General features: G+C 34.0%; 1 protein-coding gene and 1 long non-coding RNA gene across 10 annotated transcripts in view; both read left to right on the plus strand.

Moving 5' to 3' along the window:
• Nucleotides 1-16226, plus strand: part of LOC111517713 (maternal protein pumilio) — a 402140-nt gene that overhangs the window by 234700 nt on the left and 151214 nt on the right. The gene's annotated exons all lie outside the window — the stretch shown is intronic.
• Nucleotides 7916-15406, plus strand: LOC141482173 (uncharacterized). The gene is made up of 2 exons (XR_012465387.1): nt 7916-8307; nt 13502-15406. It is a non-coding gene; the product is annotated as an uncharacterized lncRNA (long non-coding RNA).

The following is a 16226-nucleotide window of genomic DNA, read 5'->3' on the forward strand; positions in this document are numbered from 1 at the left end:
ATAAATAAATAAAAAACGTGTGCGTCTCGGGACGCCCGAGAGAAATTAATCTAAGTTGAACTATTTAATATTGAAATTGTTTAGCTTCAGAAAAGCTTAGGTTATCACTTAAATTTTATATAATTAATATGATAATGTGAGCAAAGGTTATTTATTAATAAAATATTTTATAACGAGACTGGTTACGAAAAAGGGTTTTATTATAAAAATTATTGTACATTCGAATGCTCCCCTTCAGTATACTCCACCCCCTCCTTTAAGAGCTCTGACGTTTTTTGCTTCACCACTTCCATCGACTCAAACTGGGTCCCTTCGAAAGCAGATTTTATCTTCGGAAACAAAAAAAGGCGCACGGTGCCAAATCTGGTGAGTACGGCGCGTGTATCGGCCAAATACCGCTTCACAGATAGAGCGTTATGGGCAGGTGCATTGTCCTGGTGCACAATCCAAGAGTTGTTCTTCCACAACTCGGGCAGTTTTTTACAAACTCGTTCTCTTAGTGTTGCCAAAACTGACAAATAGTAAGTCTGGTTGACAGTCTGACCCTCTAGAACACATTCAGTCATCACGATACCATTAATGAATTGCTTTGAATTTTGATTTGGACATCCATGCTTTTTTTATTTTGGGCAATTCAGGCGTCTTCCAATGCATTGATTGCCGCTTTGTTTCAACATCGTATTAAAAAATCCACGTTTTGTCGCAAGTCATAATATTTTTCATCAGTCCAGGATCTTTTTCTAACCTTTCAAGGAAATCTGAGCAGACCTGTTGACGCAAGAGATTTTGATCAGGAGTCAGGGCACCAACTTCGTACAGACTTTTGTCATGTGTAATTCCTCGTGTAAATTTTTTCTTTATCGGCTTTTACGCGTCGGCAATCATCCGGATGCTCTTTAGACGATCTGCACGCACAATTTGGTTGATTTTGGTCATTGTTTCCGTTGTTGAAACAGTGACAGGGCGACCTGGGTGCTGGTCATCTTCAGTGCTCTCTCGGCCCTCACTGAAGCGCTTACACCACACAAATACACGCGCAGGAGATAGAGAATTGTCCCCATAGACCTCTTGCAACAATTTATAGCACTCATTGGGAGTTTTTTTCAATTTAACGAGAAATTTGAGATTGATACGTTGCTCCTGTTTTTCGTCACAAATGGTTTTCAGTACGAGAAAAACACCTTCGTTTCAAACCGCTACTACACAAATACTATAATAGTGACGAAAACGTGTTTTGTTACGTGAATAGAGAAGATTTCCAGATACCCAACGCACTACTCGTTTTTTTGTCCACCTGTCTAGGGCGCCCTCTAGGCGCGCAGTCTCGTTGTTTAATAGCCGGACCTCGAATTATAGTTACTTTTGTAGGATTAAATAATGATACTAATAGTGTACATACACAAAATTAGTATCATGATTTTCAAGCCACGTTTCACATAATAAAATAATATTACGTGCTTGCTGTTTAGATTTTTATAATACTGTCAGCAATATACAGTGTGTCCCAGCTAAAAATTGTCACTCCCCTAATCTGCGAACTCGTGAAAAAAATTGAAAATCGCTCAGACCCGTCGATTTTGATTTCAAGGGGGAACACTTTCACCAAATACATCATCATTGTATTGTCAACCCCCTCATCCCCAGCACTCCCTACTTCAGAATTGTCAATGGGACTACTATACTTGTGATACATCAACAACACTTGATCGATCCTCAATTTCAGTACACCGATGTATTTGGGATTGAATTCCCTTCAAAATGATGTATCACAAGTATAGTAGTTCCATTGAAAATTCTGAAATAGGGGGTATTGGGGATGAGGAGGTTGACAACACATCAACACAATGATGATGTATTTGGTGAAAATGTTCACCCTCGAAATAAAAATCGACGCAGATTATGGGGGTGACAAGTTTTAACTGGGACACACTGTATGTCCAGCACACGCTTAGAACCAGACTGAACGTCTATATCCGACGCTTTGACGAAATAGATGCCTGCCTTCTGCTGATGTATGCCTGAGAAAAAGAGAAGCCAGACAATCTGGCGTCGTTACGTTGAGTAACGAAGCGGTTTACCCTCCCATAAGAAGTTATCACTTCAATAAAATTTAATGTGAAAATTCTATAATAATCATCTTAGATAGTGTCATCTATAGAATCGACATAAATCTCTCCCAAAGGTGGAACAATGCAAAGTCAAGATTCGTTTTCTGTTTTTATCTGCAGCTTTCACTATAAGGCAACTAACTGAAATAGTGAACGAATTTTTCATTTTTTCAAAAATTATTTTTAACAATCCTGTTGTCGTGTGATATTCCACTATTTCCGTCATTTCTAAATGAAGGAATTCGTGATGAAAGGAATGCATTCGTGGATTTCAAATGTTTTGTTCTCAACTGGAGCACAACGAAAGTGTCTGTTAAATGGATATCGTATGAATTATTACTAGATACTTCCAGAAAACTCGGGTTCAGCAGTGGAAATCAATGAACCAGAGGGATCGCCTAGTCTAGACGAAAATATTTTATTGCCTGGTCCTTTGTTAGGGTGAGGCCGAAGCAAAAACTGGTCGATGAGTCATATTTCATGGAAAAGGACGTTTTGTATCCCGTCTTGTCACGATCCTAGTCATTATCAAAATTGAAAAATGAACAAGGTATTTGTTTCGCAAAATACAACTTACTTTTTTTGAATTTCTCAAAATGGTGTTACTGTCAAGTTGGAAAATTCTGAATAACGAGTGATTTTATTTTCTCTTTTCCATATTTCAGTGAGAACATATAAATATTACGAAGGTTATTTAAATCTGTATGTTTATTCATTTTAATAACCTTAGTAAAATTGACCGTAAAATTCACACGTTCTTACACGTTTTTTTTCAAATATTTTTCACAAGTTTACCTTAATATTGATTGTCAAGTTACCTCATACTTTTTCTTGAAAAAAAGGATCAATATTTTTAGTGGCTTTGAAGTTGGTTTATAAAACTTCCTCCACATTTCTTATAGTTGGTCAAATTGACACCATAAGCTTGTATCTGCATTTTCAAAACAAAATTTATTTATTTATAATCATTATTGAAAGTAGTTTTATCGATTGATTTTCTAAAAATATTTATTCGATACCATGTATTTTGGTAATGATTGTTCTTTAATATGCAGATACAAATTTGAAATAACGATTCCTAGATTGTATTTTACGGAACTCTTCATTTCATTGCAAAAAAGGTTTGAAATATCCTACAGGTTTTGTCACAGATGGGCTATGAATATAGCAATCTGAAACTTATTTGGCAAAATATTCAAATAACATATTTCACCAACGCCCATGATACATGTGTGTTCCTACAATGAATAATGAATGAAAAAATGGCGTGAATGATTTCTCACTTTCCATACTAAATCGAGTATTACACAATGTGAATGTAAACAAACAGGTTATAGGTCACGAGGATAATGAATTGTTTTATTATTCATATTTCATTCAGTAAAAGTACGGTTCACCTCACTACACGAAATATAACCTATCATAACTCCAAAGGAAAATAGAATTTTTATTACATAATATTGAAGAAATTACTTTTCAGAAGAAGAAACTTGAGTTGTGATAACATCCAATCTTTGTTTTTTTATATATATCGCACTTATAATATTTTGAAAATTTTGTTGGGATTATTTGATTTTATGATGGTACTGTTAGGAAAGATACCACTGGTCTGAAGGGATGATGTTTATGAAGTTTAATAAATGAATACAGTTCTGTAGTTAATTTTAGATTAGGATATTAGAAAACAAATTGGGACAATATTGTAAATAATATATCAAATATCTAAACGTCGGAATTCTTGGACCCCCTTATGTTTGTCTAAACTAAATGATACACTTTTATCATAAGTCAAATAGTGTATTACAAAGTACATTCAATTTGGTTATGTAACCAACGCAAATTGGCTTAATTCAATTTCAATTGAACAAGAAAAAATTACAAACGAAAAATAGTTCATAATAAAATGATTACCAGAATCTGAAATGTAGTAGAAAACCATTTTAGCGAGAAATCAAAAATGCATTATGAAGAAAAGAGAATGGAAACTTTCTGTTTTTTGCGAGAAATCAAAAATGCATTATGAAGAAAAGAGAATCGAAACTTTCTATGTTTTTTGCCATAGTTTTTTACATAGAAAGTTTCAATTCTATTTTCTTTATTATGATTTCCTACCACGTAGTAACTGCTGTTTATTGAAAATACATTAATATTCGGTGTGTTCTCTGTTCTGTAGTGAGGTGTTAACTCGTCTGTGCATGGAAACAATGAGGGCGTTAATGGTATCCATCGGGATGTTGTTCCATTCTCCTTGGGCCGCGAGTGTGAGTTCCGGGAGGGTGCTAGGAGGAGTAATTCTGTTTGAGATTGCTCGTTTAACGAAATCCCACATATGCTCAATGGGATTCATGTCTGGTGAATTTGCTGGCCACGGTAATCTTTAAATATTCTCAGTCTCTAGTGCATTTTGTACTCTTCTCGTGCGATGGGGCCTAGCATTGTCATCCAATTTCATTTCGGATAGGATTAATAATGGGATCAATAACGTTTCGAACATATATATCCCTTGTCATAGTATAGCTGCGTAAGATGACCATGCATTATGCCTCCCCAAAACATTACTGATCCTCCTTGGTATGGAACGACTTATCTAGCAAAAGATAGTCTTTCTTGTGTCGCCCTGGCCCTCTCCAAACTCTGTGTCCCCGACTATCACTAACTAAACCAAATCTGGTTTCGTCCGAAAAAAGATAATTCGCCACTGAGCTGAAAACCTGTCTCTGTGTTCCTGTGCTCGCTGTAGACGAGCGGCTATGTGTCTGGGAAGTATCCTGGGTACTCTTAATGGACTCCTGGATAGAAAATTGGCTCTAGCAAGTCTCCGGTATACTGTGGTACTGGAAGTTGATCGACCAAACGTTTTTCTTAAACGAGTTCAGACTGTTGAGACTCTTATGCTTCGATTCCGACGTATATATCCTGCTAGATACCGATCTTCTTTTGCATTAGTTACCCTAGAACGCTCAGTTCCACGTATCCAGTCAACGCTGTTAGTTTCCTGGTACAAATGCACTATTCGGATAACTGAAGCGCGGGGAATCCTTAGTCTATCCGCGATTTGATGATTTAGCTGACCCTCATCATGCAAAGCCACTATTCTTGCTCTATGGAATATTGAAATTGTATTGCCAGGCAGAATTGCAAAGAACTCAACAATCACTTGAACACGCTAAATCTATATGAACCTCTTTTCTATAATTGGTATCTAAAATTAGAGGAATTTGTTTTTGTAAACATTTTTGCATGCCTAACACAAGTGAAAGAGATGAAGGATGCTTCGCCTGTGACCCACCGTTTTAAGTGCATGGACCATTGAATGACTCCTACACAATGTATCTTACCGGGATTTTCTCACTTTTTAGCCATATTCCCCAACCGAATGTGGATGGGACCGTCCCAGGCTCACTTTATTGTGGCCACGTTCGGCTCTAAAGTATCAAATTTGTTACCCACTGGCCGGATAGTCTTGGTAGCTGAGGCCAATACCAGAAGAGAAGAAGAAGAAGAGATAAAGGTGACATGTACAAAATACCAGCCATGATATATTACAATTTACGAGGGGAGTCCAAGAATTTTGGGGATGTTTATATATCATGCTACAAGATGCTCAATTCTTTTGATATTTTTGGAAAATCAGAGAAAAGAGACTCTGTACGGTGTGGTACGGAAATAATTCTAATGGCAAAACTAACATACCTACCTACCTTTACGAATGTTCATTGTAAGTACATTCACTAAATGGAAATAGGATAAATATTATGAAATTCCTAAAAACCTCAAGATACTGCTGAGAATCAATCTAAATAATACGAGACAAAGGGGACTGGTAATCGTCATTGGTAGCTGAGGGTTATATACAGAACTTGAAAAGAATTCTATTTTTAAAATTCATGAATCACCTGAAAATACAAACGAAAATTGCCGTTTATTCTTTACCCCAGAAAAACTAACTTTTATTATTGTTCATAAAAAAAGATATTTTCTTCTTCAATTCCTTTTTGATTCAATAAGAAATGGCGAAAACATGTTGTTCTCCAACTAAACAAAATCCTATACTTGACCCAGTTCCGACGACATCTTGTCGGGATGTCTATTTAGTCGTTCAGGAACTACGGTCGATTTATGTTTTTTTGCTTATCGTGACTCGGGTTCATAAAAAGCGACGTCTCTGTGAAAAACACGTCGGCACATGTAAATGCGAGGCGATGTACGTTCCCACGAAAGTTCAACTTGAAACAACACATTTGTAATTGAATATCTTCCGTTCTTTTTACTTCGACTGCGTTAAAGCGAACCTAATACTCGGCTAACGACTTATCGTCGCTTTTTTTCATATACGAGGCGAGTCGAAAGTAGCTTGCTCTCGCGTAGTAATGTGAAATGGAACTTGAAAATGTACAAGCATTTTTTTTTCGTTGTTAAGTTTGGAAAATGAATGTCAAACTGAGCCGAAGATCTAATATACAAAAAATATACATTGATAGGTTATGAATACAATATGGTTTTGATATACGCCACTACTCAAATATCTCATAAAAATATACTGCCAAATTTTGAAGAATTTTCAACTTCATACAAACATATATCCTGTAGGTTTTGACTTTCAACTTCGAATTTGAGTTTTCTGTCGATAGGGTTTTAAAACATAAAATATTTTTTTGTACAACTGTCAATGTTTACTTTTATCACTGCCAAAATAATTCACAAAATGAACATGAAATATTACTTTCCGAAGAATTTATTTTCAACAGAATCAATTATTAATAGATACTTCATAATAAAACAATTTCATTTATTGGAATAATAATAATTGATAGTAAAGTTTGAACAATTATTTCCAACGTAGATTTCCGGACATGTTCCACGTTGCTGCTGATCAGAAACTTTAGATATTTCTTGAAGAGTTGATTCCAAAATTTTATTGGATATTTTAATTTGTTTGGAAGAGGATGGACAATTCAATATTTTGTTAGAAATTTCAATTTTGTTATTCAAACTGTCTTCTATATATGCTTATGCTAGCTTTCCCTGAAACAGTGACCTGTGTAGCTCTAATATTATACATGTCTTTTCCAAGCCATTTTGCAATCGAGCCTGAAATTTCTCCTATTATATTCATCCCCACATGTTGGTTAATACATTTTCCTCTCCTAACTTTCCCAACGTATTAGTAAAAAAAATGTTGAAAACAGTAAAGATAAAACATCCAAATTCGAGAAATCAGGGGTATATAAATTGAAGTGTGGAACGTGTCCTAAGGTAAATATTGGTCAAACTGGCAGAACATTTAGGAATCGAATCCAAGAACATCATATGAGCTATGTAAATAATAAAACAAGTTCAACATATTCAAATCATATTTTAGAAAAAACTCATATTTTTAACGAAGAGTTCGAAATTTTACACATAGAAAATAAAGGTTTGAAACTGAATCATTTGGAAGCAATGGAAATGAATAAATTTAAAAATTCAAACATTTTAATGAATGACCAACTGGATTTGAATAGATTACCATTATTGAACAAGTTTCTCAACTTCTGAGAGTTGTCGTTCGTATGGGGGCGGCAGCTGATTAACGGAAAAACAGATTTTTTTTTTTTTTTCAAAAAAAACCTAGAACGACTTATTATTGATGTAGAAGTGAGGTTACATGCTTCAGGTGATCATAATTGAAGAGGTACTACCAGTAGAGGTTTAGGTAATTTGTTGGAGGTAGTCTCAAGTATGGTTACTAATGTAAGAATCAACTTGTAGTGTTCAAATCACTGTTGTTAAAGCTACCGTGTTAGCGGAACATGTGATATAAGTTATGTAGCCTTATGAATAACGCATTGTACTACTAATCTCATAAATATGTCATAGGTTACTTAGATAAGTACACTAAACGATGTAATGCTTTTATGTTAATGATCTAATGCACTTTTCCTTTTTATATATAAACTCTGATATTCTCAAGATTAGTCAGTTAGTAAGTTGACTCCATTTATTGTGCAGCCGAAGGCTCTGTCCTAAAGCTCATTGAATAAGTGTAAATAAACGTTTTTAAAAAGTCTTTCCATTGTTTGGAAAACATAATTGGCGCAGTCGGAGTAGGATTGGAGAAGGCAGAACTGAAGCAAAATCGCCGTTCCTGACCGTTGGTTCCAACCATTCATCTCCAATCAAGAACACTACAAATCCCAGGACAAAGAAGGTACTCTGAGTAAGTGTTGAGTTTCCTTTATTTTCCTGTATTTCATCTTGTATATTTGCAAAAAGTGCTGAATTTGAATTACTTTTGAAAACTTTTCGTATAAAATCATATTTTTACAAAATAATATTGAAACATTTGATAGCGTTATAGTGACTTTTCAACGCGAAAATCATTTTTCAAAACGCTCTACTCGTATTTAACTGAAGTTTAAAACTAATTCTCTAAAACGGAAGAATTGTCCAATCTCTTAGAAAACATGTCCATTACACCAGGACAAGTAAATATTCAAACTCCCACAATTCAAGCGGCAAAAGCTATCGCAGACTTTTTACCTATATTTTCAGGTGATGCTTATCAATTAGAAAGCTTCATTAAAAGGTGTGATAATTTTTTCAATAATTATGGTCGTACAAATGACAATAATTTGAATGACTTTACGTTTAATGCAATCTGCTCAAAATTGAAAGATGACGTTTTCAATTTTCTTATGTGTAGACCTGACTTGACTACCTGGCCTTTAGTTCGTACAGCTTTAAGAGAACATTACGGAGATAGAATTGACAGACAAACACTAACTCGTGATTTTCTCCATCTAACGATTAACAAAAATGAAAATATTTTAGATTTTCTCGAAAAAATAAAACAAATGAAAACGCGACTTGAAATTAAAATCACGTCAGATACATCAGTTCCCGAACCTCGTAAAGTTTTATTGATGGAACAAGCAGAAGGAAATGCTCTCGATGTCTTAATGGCGAATTCAGACGACAAACTTAGACTTTTACTTGACATTAGAAACCCACAAAATTTAGCACAAGCTAGCGAAGTCGTTTATAGATATTTTCACAATGAACAAAGGATAAATCTTTTACAAAGTGAAAATAGAAACAGACTACGAACGAATAATCACACAAACAGAGGTACATTTAATAATAAAAATAACAATTTCCGCCAACCTAATCGAAACTTTTATAATCGATTTGACAATACGTACAACGTCGATCAACGACAAACAAGACCAACACAAAATTTCTACGAACCCCAAACTATTAGACAAACTTTTCCTAGTCAACCAATTAATATTCAATCACGACAAATCCCACGTCAATACCACACCAATTCCCAAGTTTTTGGTAAACCTAAAAACGCATTTGACCCAAGAAATTCTCCAAAACCTACAAATAAACCCACACCTATGTCAACCACATCTCGTACACCCACTATACAAAATACTCGACAAAATAATTATTTCCAACAACGAGGACAACCAAATTTCATATCAGAAGAACTTTATAATGCCGAGTCACTCCCCAGACAAAATACATACCATAGAGACGTACGAAACGACAATACAAATTCTGATGACTATTCACAGAATACTCATGAAGAAACTCAGGATTTTCACACAGCAGAATATTTTCCAATACCGTCATAGATTTGAATAATATCATTCCTAATTCTTTGCCATATATTCAAATAAAAAATCCACCAATCAAACTTTTAATTGATACCGGTTGCCACCCTTCTCTCTTAAGACCTTATATAGCCGAAAAATATTTCCCTGAGACAATTACACGACACAATACACCTATTGTAACTTGTGCAGGCACACGTAAATCACAATTCAAAGCTAGAATTCAAAGTTTTCCCGAATTTTTCCCGATTAAAATCCCTTTAGAATTTGTTTTATTTGATTTCCATGATTATTTCGATGGAATTATAGGCATACGAGATCTACGACAAATGAAATTAAATCTTGATTTACATAATAGGATTCTTCATAACAATCAAGTACAAATTCCTCTACATTACCGAGAAGATTTCAACACTCAAAGATTAGAAATACCACCTTGTTCTTCTATTATGAAAAGAATAAAAACAAATATTCCTGATATGGAACTAATAATTCCACAATTAGAAAAAAATAACGGAACATTAATTATTCCAGAAAGTTTAATTGAAGTAAAAGATGGTTTAACCACAATAGAAATTATAAACACAGAACCCTCAACGAAAATTATTGAAATCGACGAGAATTTCCTCAGACCTTTTGCGACACATTTCAGCGACACACATTTTGAATGTTTTTCATTAGAAGAAATATTAAATGAAAATATTAACAACGACTCTGCTCATAGACTAAACGAGTTCACTTTGAAAGACTTGAGAACAGATCACTTAAACTCAGAAGAGAAACAAGCGTTAGAAAAAGTAATAAATCGATTTAAAAATATTTTTCATAAATCGGATAACAAATTATCTTTCACCAATAAAGTGAAACATGAAATAAAAACAACAGACGAAATCCCAGTTCACACAAAATCGTATAGGTACCCTTACATTCATAAACCAGAAGTAGAAAAGCAAATCAACAAAATGTTGGAAGACGGAATCATCAGACCATCCCAATCGCCGTGGAGCTCACCGATCTGGATCGTACCGAAGAAAATCGACGCAAGCGGAAAGCAGAAATGGAGAGTAGTAGTTGATTATAGAAAAGTAAACGAAAAAACAATCGAAGATAGATACCCCATCCCGAACATAACGGACATTCTCGACAAGCTTGGCAGAAGTCAATACTTTACCACCTTGGATTTGGCATCCGGATTTCACCAAATCGAAATGCACCCAGATTCCATCCCAAAAACAGCATTTAATGTAGAAAATGGTCACTACGAGTTTACTAGAATGCCTTTTGGTTTGAGAAATGCTCCAGCTACATTTCAACGTGCCATGGACAATATACTGAAGGATCTACAAAATAAAATTTGCCTTGTTTACATGGATGATATAATAATATTTTCTACTTCATTACAGGAACATATTAGTAACCTAAACTTAGTATTCCAAAGATTACAAGAAGCCGGACTTAAAATTCAATTAGATAAATCAGAATTTTTGTGTAAAAACGTAGAGTTTTTAGGTCATGTAATAACTTCAGAAGGTATTAAACCAAACCCAAAGAAAATAATGGCTATCCAAAAATTTCCACTTCCTAAAACAGCGAAAGAAATAAAATCATTCCTAGGACTAATCGGTTATTATCGAAAATTCATAAATAACTTTGCGAAAATAACAAAACCTCTAACTCAGTGTTTAAAGAAAGGCAAACAAATTAAACAAACACCCGAATTCATAGAAAGCTTCGAAAGTTGTAAAAGAATTTTAATGAATGATCCAATTCTACAATACCCGGACTTCTCGAAACCTTTCAATGTCACAACGGACGCTTCTAATTTCGCTATTGGGGCCATATTATCCCAAGGACCCATCGGTAGTGATTTACCAATTGCATATGCATCACGGACACTGAATCCAGCAGAATGTAATTACAGTACAATTGAAAAAGAACTCCTTGCTGTAATATGGGCTACTAAATATTTTAGACCTTACCTTTTCGGAACAAAATTCAATATAATAACCGATCATAAACCACTTCAATGGTTATTTTCTTTAAAAGAACCTAATTCTAAACTTGTAAGATGGCGCTTGAAACTGGAAGAATATGATTATAATATAATTTATAAAAAAGGTAAACATAATACGAATGCAGACGCATTATCTCGTGTCGAAATTCACCCCTTGGATATATTAGATGACATAGATAACATCTCTATAATGAATAACATAGATGAAATCCCTGAAATATCTCCGGAAGAGATAGATAGAATTATTGACTTAGAACTTTCAGAATTCAACGAATCACCTACTTCAAAATCGGTCAATCCTAAAGAAAATCAAGAAAGTATTAGTACCAAAGAGAACGATAAGATACACATATTATCAGATATAATAATAAAACCCGCGAATAGTCAAGAGAAAGGCATAAGCGATAACGAAACGGTACATACTAGTCATGAAGAACCCACATTAACAATACCTTATACTGAAAAAACCATAAATACCTACAAAAATCAGATCATCATTTCGCTCAACAAAATCGCTAAAGTAAAATCAAACCACGAAAAGATATTTGATAAAAACCGCATACATTGGCAAATCCCAGAAGACTCAAATTTTCATGAAATCTTCCTAAATTTGATTAAGAACTATTTGAAACCTAACACTACATATTGCGTGCTTTTTAAATCTGAAGAATTGAAAATACCATTTATTCAATCAGTTACCGAAAACTTCAAAAACAATTCATTCAACCTAATTATCTCTACTAAAATGGTAACAGACGTCACAGATGAATCGGAAAAAGAACTAAAGTTAAAATATTATCACGAAACAAAGACAACACATAGAGGAATAAATGAAAACCTCACCGCACTTAAAAAACATTTTTATTGGCCTGATATGGATAAAGACGTGAGAAATTACATTAATACATGCGACATCTGTCAAAAATCGAAGTACGAACGTCACCCCACAGCGCTCGTCTTTAAACCCACACCAATAGGACAAAGTCCACTCGAACATTTATATATTGACTCATTCAAATATGCCGGTCAATATTTCATAACAATAATTGATAGTTTTTCAAAATTCGGACAAGCCTACCCTGTTAATTCATTAACAGCTATAGAAACCACCAATAAACTAATTCAATATATCAGTCATTATGGAATACCAAATAAAATCACATGTGACAATGGACTGGAATTTAAAAATCATGTTATTCAAGATTTTTGTTTACTACACCAAATTGATATACATTATGTTACAGCTTATAACCCCAACAGTAATAGTCCCATTGAGAGATTCCACTCAAGCCTAATTGAAAATCTTAGAACGCTACGTGAAGAAAAACCAGACCTCCCATTAAATCACTTAATGAATTATGCCCTCTTATCTTATAACAATAGTATCCACACGTCTACTGGATACACCCCTTTTCAAATATTGCGAGGACGTTTAGACTATAAAAACCCATTTGAAATGGACGAAAACGAACGAATTACTCAATATATAGAAGAACATTCGAAAAATCTGGAAATTCTCTCAGACCTCATTTATAATAAATTAACAAAAACTCAAAAACAAAACTTGGAAAGAGCAAATAGACATAGACAGAGGGAAATCAACATTGATACTAGTAAATCGACATATAAAATGAAACCACCAAACAAAACTCAGAATAAAGCTACCCAACCTTATAAAAAATTAGAAAATATAGAATTGATATCAGACAATAAATTTAAAACCAACAACAAATTATATCATTTGCAATCTTTAAAACCCCAACGTTTTGTTACAGACCAGACAAGAGAAAGAAATGAACTCCCTAACGACGATTCTCCTCTTTCTACCTGGGCTACTCACCTTAAAAATAATGGAAATAAAAAATCCAATACTCCCAGTTCAACTAGGATACGCTAAACTTATTACCTCAAAACATTCATTCCTGTATCATATTAATTTAAGTCAACCTTTAGAATTAACTTCAAATATAAACTTAGAATTAAATAACCTTAAGCAAATTTTGAATACTAGTAATAATCATTATTCTATTATCATCAATAATAAAATAAATCATGCTTTACATTTAGGTGAAATAATATTAGGTAAACTAAAAACATTTTCACGAAACTCTAGAAAACAAAGATCACTTTTTGACGGAGTTGGAAAACTATCGAAATGGTTATTCGGAACTCTTGACTCCGATGACGAAAAGTATTTCACAAAATATCTAGAAGCACTGCATAAAAATGAACAAAAGTTACTTTCTAATGACATACATCAAAACACAATCCTCAAAGAAATGACAACTAAATATACCAAAGACTTTGACTTACTAGTAACCAACCAAAATATACTACAGAGCCAAATAAAAGGTTTATCAAAAGAAATGAAAGAACTTATCAATTTAGAGCAAGCTTTCTCATTCGCAAATACGATCGACAATCTTATCATACAACTTAACTCAATTCAAAACTTGATTTTGAATATAGAAAATGCGATATCCTTTGCTAGACTCAACGTATTGCATAGTTCAATCATAGAACCACAGAGATTGAAATTACTTATTACAAAATTGAACAAAATCTACGAGACTAGACAAATTCCTACGTTGCAAAACTTCATGAACTACTACAACTTATTTTCAACTCAAGTAATTATACGAGAAGGTTTCATAATTTTTAAAATTCATGCACCTATAATAGCAAATAATTACAAATATTTCCAAATGTATCCTGTCCCCATATCCAATCTCATGATTTTACCTCAACAACCTTTCCTTTTGCTCAACTCAAATGAGTATTGGACAACTGCAACAAGATGCCCGGAAATTGAGAACCTCTACTACTGCACAACTTCCCAACTTCAGAGAACACAACCATGCATTGCCGACATAATCAAATCAGGCAAAAATATTTGCAAAGGAATATCAGTAACTCTCAGTGAAACAAGAATAACCCAGATAAACGCACATCAAGTACTTGTGATACCAGTGCAAACAGTTACTCTACAAGCCAACTGCGAATCGAATGGGATATACCAAATCACACAACCATCTATAATCACTCTCGAAAATTGCCATGTCGAAATAGATGGAAAAGCATTCAATCAGGAGGAAACACTACATGATAGTTTAGTATTCGAACTTCCTAAGTTAAACATCACTAGAGAAGAATCCAACCAGCCTTTGCCTCCAATGAAACTAAAATCCATCGACGGAAATGAACTGAAACATATTGAGACGATCGCACAGAATTTCCATGTGGAAAATCTGCAACCAATCAACGATAGCCATGCGTGGACGAATACCAGCCTCATGATATTAATACTTTCAATCGGAATAGCTGCCACGATGTACTTCAAATTCATCAAACCAAGGAAGCAAAGAAGTTCCAAAGACCAAACCCAATCATCGCAAAACAAGGAACCCTTATTTTCCGATCTTGGCAAGGGAGGAGTTATGTAGCCTTATGAATAACGCATTGTACTACTAATCTCATAAATATGTCATAGGTTACTTAGATAAGTACACTAAACGATGTAATGCTTTTATGTTAATGATCTAATGCACTTTTCCTTTTTATATATAAACTCTGATATTCTCAAGATTAGTCAGTTAGTAAGTTGACTCCATTTATTGTGCAGCCGAAGGCTCTGTCCTAAAGCTCATTGAATAAGTGTAAATAAACGTTTTTAAAAAGTCTTTCCATTGTTTGGAAAACATAATTTATATTTTTGAAATAAATCTTGTGGAGATCAAATCGTGAGGTGTATTTTATGAAAGAACTCCAATTTATTCAAATGAATATTCAAAATGTGTACCATTCACATATTTTCTGACAATAATGAAATCTGTTACTAAAATGATTTCTTACTTCATGAAATGTTCCTGTGTTGATTTCGTTGCAAGAACTTTTTTTTCCATTCTCGATATTAGAAGTGGACTGCAATTGTGTATTGTACATCTTGAATGTACAGACATCTAGAGGCGTCACATCAGGTCATCAAGTGGATTCTCATAAAAGACCACGTCACAAAACCAAATGAAATTTCAGTTATTGTTACGTTTCAGCAAGATGAGATACCTCTTCATTATGACAGGCTGGGGATAATTATTCAAACCTGTAGATAGGCAAGCGTGGCCTTTTGAAATGACATGCTAGATCACCTGATACCAGGTGTTTAGATTTTTTTGAGGGGACATATACACGACCCACTCGTGTATTTCAAAACTCGTGGATAGAAAAAGAGATGTTTGCAACAAAATTTCTTAAAGAACATTTCATAACGCAACAAATAAATTTTTGCATAGGCATGATTATTGTCAAGAAATGAATGGTGAACATTTTGAACATTCATTGGCATAATCTCGAGTGACTTTTGAATATATATTTTGTTGAAAGTATGAAATTCATCGTTTGTTTGCTGACTTTTGAAGAACAAAAAAGTATTGCATAAAGAAATGAAAGACCTACAATAGGTATTTTATTTATTGAATAATTCAACGAGGTATCAACAAGTCT

This window comes from Leptinotarsa decemlineata, unplaced genomic scaffold, assembly GCF_025532065.1.
Source record: "Leptinotarsa decemlineata unplaced genomic scaffold, Ldec_3_MD MMD2_tig00000882_RagTag_RagTag, whole genome shotgun sequence".
In the NCBI taxonomy this organism is placed as follows: Eukaryota; Metazoa; Arthropoda; class Insecta; order Coleoptera; family Chrysomelidae; genus Leptinotarsa; species Leptinotarsa decemlineata.